This window comes from Teleopsis dalmanni, unplaced genomic scaffold (assembly GCF_002237135.1).
Source record: "Teleopsis dalmanni isolate 2A unplaced genomic scaffold, ASM223713v2 unscaffolded_contig_1077, whole genome shotgun sequence".
In the NCBI taxonomy this organism is placed as follows: domain Eukaryota; kingdom Metazoa; phylum Arthropoda; class Insecta; order Diptera; family Diopsidae; genus Teleopsis; species Teleopsis dalmanni.
The window spans coordinates 5,430-10,311 of NW_024032459.1; the positions used below are offsets into that span (position 1 = coordinate 5,430).

A 4,882-nucleotide genomic window follows, 5' to 3' on the forward strand; every position below is an offset into this window, starting at 1 on the left:
TCCATATGTGAAAATGGATGAAATATGTACCCACACTTCACTTCAGAATCAAAATGGTCGTCATCTGAGTGGACTGTAGCCATCAATAGTAACTACTACACGGCATTACTGGATTGTTTGAAAGCAGAAATTGTGAAAAAATGATCGCATATGGCGAAGAAAAAAATTTTGTTTTACCAACACAATGCACCATGTCACAAGTCAATAAAAACGATGGCAAAATTGCACGAATTACACTTCGAAATTCTTTCTCATCCACCGTATATTCCAAATCTGGCCCCCAGCGACTACTGGCTATTCGCTGATCTCAAAAAATGCTCGCCGGTAAGAAATTTATCTCAAATGAAGAAGTAATTGCTGAAACTGAAGCCTATTTTAAGTTATCCTTTTACAAATCCTTTTACAAGCACAGCATCGAGAAGTTAGAGAAGCGTTGGAATGATTGTATTGCACTTGAAGGAGATTATATTGAAGAGTAAAATCGATTTTTGACGCAAAAAAATTTGTTTTTCTTAGTTAGTCACACGACTGAGTGACGTGTTATTTGATTTAATAACTTTGCATTAAAATATTCCATATACAGGCATAAAAACGAGTTCTTATGTACACAGATAGCGAAGTAGTTTTTTAGTAAAAGATTTCCTATTTTCACACTTAAATCAGTATAACTTTTATCTGGTCTACAAATAGTAGAAAACGATTTGAACTATATAACTTGAAAGCAAAGAATATTTTTATAAAAACGGCAGTCGACTTTTACTTGTATTCCGCATTAATCAAGTCTTATTCCACAAAGCAAAAATAATAAATATAATAAGATTTCGCAAGTCGCTCTTAAGTATTTTAAGCCTTTTCCGAAATTTTTTCAATTTTACATTCATATCTGTGCTTTTAAAACCATTTTAACAAACTTGCAAGTGCTCCATATGAAATTTCCATGTTGCGTAAGTTTACCAATATAAAAATCTTGAGTCTGTCGATGCTTACCTTGTGTTCGAAGTTGATATATAAGCAAATAATCGATCGTCACTTCTATATGGATGTGTAGCTTTCAGCAAGGCCTCAAAGACTACTATTCGCCAGCTAGAAATTGCACAAAGCCAGGCTCTGAGAAGATTTTTCAAGGTGCCATGATACATTAGGACAAATGACATCTTCAGGGACCTTAAGATTGATCCGATCAAAAAATACATAAAGGATAGACCCCTTAAACTATTTACGACAACCGACAGGCTTACCAACATCGCATTATAGAATCTCAGAATGGTTACAGGCTCCTCGTGGAGGTATGCAGAGGTCAGTTATTGCTTACTCTGATAAAGTGATAAACAAAGTGATAATTATGAAGAAACCTCGCAGTTAATAGAGAGTAAAAGTACTCAAGTGTACTGACTCAACTAGCCTCAACATAATAGAACAAAAGGAGATGAGAATGTAAAATAAAAAGTTATTGTGTGGCATTGTTGCCATTTTTGTCTGACAAATAGAGCAATCTAAGAAGAAAGTTCTAATGTGCATTACATACGCTCTGTGGCAAGTCTCATTGAAATTTGGATGTAGACACAGTTTCGATCATGATACAAAATGTAGCAAATGTTCATATGAAAAGCCTTAAAAGGTATTTTGATACAAAGTTCTCAAACTTACCATCATATTGCCTTTACTCAGCTTGATCACGAAATTTCGGATAGCAACATTAGGCTCTTGTTTCACATCTTGAAATCTAAACGTTTCTAGTACCTTAGACTTCTTCCTTTTTTTTAAATCCTTAGACTTCCTTAAATTTTTTAGATAAAAGATTGCTTCTGGTTCCTTAGACTTGCTGGTACTTTCAATCCTGTTGGCAGCTTAATACCGAGCGTATGTACGTTATGCTTGTGAAATTATGACTTGATTATAATTTAACATTATTACTTATTTTTAACATTAAATCAAACCTTTTAAAGTAATTACCAACACTTATCATTTCAATGCTTTCAAATTCATTGTCTATTTTAAAATTTGATATTCTTAAATTTTTACTGTTGCTTCCCATCAGACCTTGCTCTTTTCATTTCTGTTTGACACAATCAAGTAATTGAGTAATTCATTTGCTGCAAATGAATGAACAAAACGTTTAAATAAATGGTTTTAATAATATTATTATATGTTACATGTGCCAGTACTTGTTAAAATTTAAAAAGAAGTAAGAAAGACACCTTATATCCATATATTCTGCAATTTAATTCAATTTTGACGTTACATATTTGTCTTTTGTTTTCTTTAGTGAATATTAGTTAAATAATTTTAAGTGTTAAGATAACTTGAATTTTCTAACTTACATATCAACAATCACCTTACTTACATAATCTGAAAGCCACAGTTGTTCGAGCATTTACTCCGCAAATATCCAAACGCAATATCCAACTATATCGGGGCTAGAAAGCACAACTCAGCACACAAAAGTACGCATCAACGCGGGTTTTTCGTGTACAAATATTTATTATTCTTTAGCAAGACAATAAATTTTATTAAATTCTTGCAATGCCTCAACTCTGCTTGTTTCTTTACAATTAAAATTTATTTCTTCTATTAAAATTTAATGTAAAGATAATAATCTTTAAAACAAATAATGTGAAGGTGACAGTTTCTTAAAATTCACTTGTGTTCAAATACAAAAAACGCGACAGTTCATAACCGTAAGGTTGCTCTGGAAACCAATATTATCATTACCATATAAAATTTAGAAGTTAAATCAAATATGATTATTAAAGTTACATTTGAGAATGTTGTAAGGATGGAAATTTTTACCAATTTCCAGCCTACATATAACTAGTGTGCAGTTAATACCTGAAATAAAAATTGGTTAATTTTTATATAATATATTAAAAGTAAATAACTTACCATAAACCCACCCAGCAAAATAATAAGCGTGAACACGTTTATAAATTACTACCCAAACCGTGGATAAGCGTGAACACGTTGATCCTTTGTCACTAAAACTTATATAGGCGTGTACACGTCTATACATTAACATTGATAACCCTTTACAATAGGTATAGAAGAAAGGAAATCAGCTGAAATACACAAAACCATCAAAGAATAATACGCTGGCATCGAAGAAAGGAAATTACTATCAACATCAACATCAATAGCAATATCAATATCAATATTAAAGTCAATATCCTGTAATAGGACAGAAACATAGCATAATTAAGACGATTGTTAGTTTTAAAATAAATATATTAATAAAGAAAAGAAAATTGAAACAAAATTTGAAACACGGCCTTCTAACATTTATAAATTTTATTGTAACGACCCAGGACCAACCCCTGAGTATTACCCCGGCAAACAGAGCGACGAAAAATTGTCGTTACAATGTTAACATTCCAATACAAACAATCTTAACATAATTTTGGGCGAAGTTTAGGGGCAATATAATAGCCATGCGCAGTTACAAACAAAAATCCCCACACAGGACTATTTCATGCAACAAGTTGTCTATTCGCGATGATTTTAGTTTAGCAGCTGATTTCTTTTCGGGGCAATACAGCATATTAGTCCTTTAGTTTCTACATACATATATTTAGTGATATCCAAGAAAAGCTTATGAGAGAGTACAATCAACACTTTCAGAGAATATATTACAATTGTGTTGAAACCACAATTAGTCATTAGTATTTTAAATAGAGTTCCAGACAAACGTCTCAAAAGAACTTCTACTTTCATTATTATATGTACATATATTCAAATACTAACGAATCTTGATTATTTTCTTTCTAAGAAAATTTTTATCAATTTTCTTGATGAGCCTTATTTTGTTTTTTTTTTAATCTTTCCATGGTAACCGCGATTTGAATAGTGTGTTATTTGTTGTTTGACTCAAAAATTGATGATATTTGAAACAAAAGATTTGAAATTAATTTAGTCCCAGGGCGGTTATGATGACGGTTACAGTCACGTCTTTTTTACGCTCTTTGTGTATGGTTTTGCTTGTTATGATTACAGTCACGTTATAAATGGTAAACAACAGTCAGCCTTGCATAATATTAATACTATTTTAGAGACATTTCATTGTGATTATATATATTTCGATTTTAATATATATAATCCAGTGCTGGATAATTTATAAAATGTACATATCATGTGCATATCACTCCTTGAAAATTTGAAAAATTATATGAACGTTACATTTTGGCGAGAAGCATATAGGAAGAAAATTGGAAATAGTTCAGCGACAACGTAAAAAGAATACTTGAAAAGTTTGGAGTACCAATCCAGAATATCGCATTCATACTTGGTATATTATATACCTAAAGTTTGTATTGCAATATGAAGCAACATGGAGCACTTTTATTTAAAAGTTTAAGTTTTCGTATTGAAAATAAATTTTAAAAGAATTTATTTGAATTACATTAAGTATGATTTATGATATGAGGAACGTAGAAAGCAGTGCAGCATGTGAAACAAGTATTCCACTTTCAAAAATATTAAAAAATGTATTATATTTTTATATTTATATTTACATTAAATATTAGATGACCTAACTTCTTACTTATTAGGACTATGTTGTACGTACTATGTATTTATAACACATATAGTTATTATTTCTATTACTTTCAGAATTATTATGAACTATGACCACTATTATTATTTAGTATTTTTTATTTTCACGAAAGAAGTAATTATAGTCTGATCGTTGAATTAAAAGATGTTAAAAGATGAATTGAAACATATTACAAAACTAAATTATATTCAATTTGACAGTAAAAAAGAGTTGCCATGTCACTTCGTTTAATTATAAAGAATATAACAATTCGCCCTCACTTAATTTAATCACGTATTTACGATTTAATTAATGTTGGACATAATCTTCAAGATGCTTGGGTGGTTTCTGTTGTCG

General features: G+C 30.5%; 1 long non-coding RNA gene across 1 annotated transcript; it reads right to left on the reverse strand.

The window, feature by feature from the left end:
* Positions 1–1,642: 1,642 nt before the first annotated feature.
* Positions 1,643–2,849, reverse strand: LOC119663900. Its single transcript, XR_005251088.1, has 3 exons — positions 2,345–2,849; positions 1,938–2,093; positions 1,643–1,874 (listed from the first exon to the last, which is right to left on the reverse strand). It is a non-coding gene; the product is annotated as an uncharacterized LOC119663900 (long non-coding RNA).
* Positions 2,850–4,882: the final 2,033 nt, after the last annotated feature.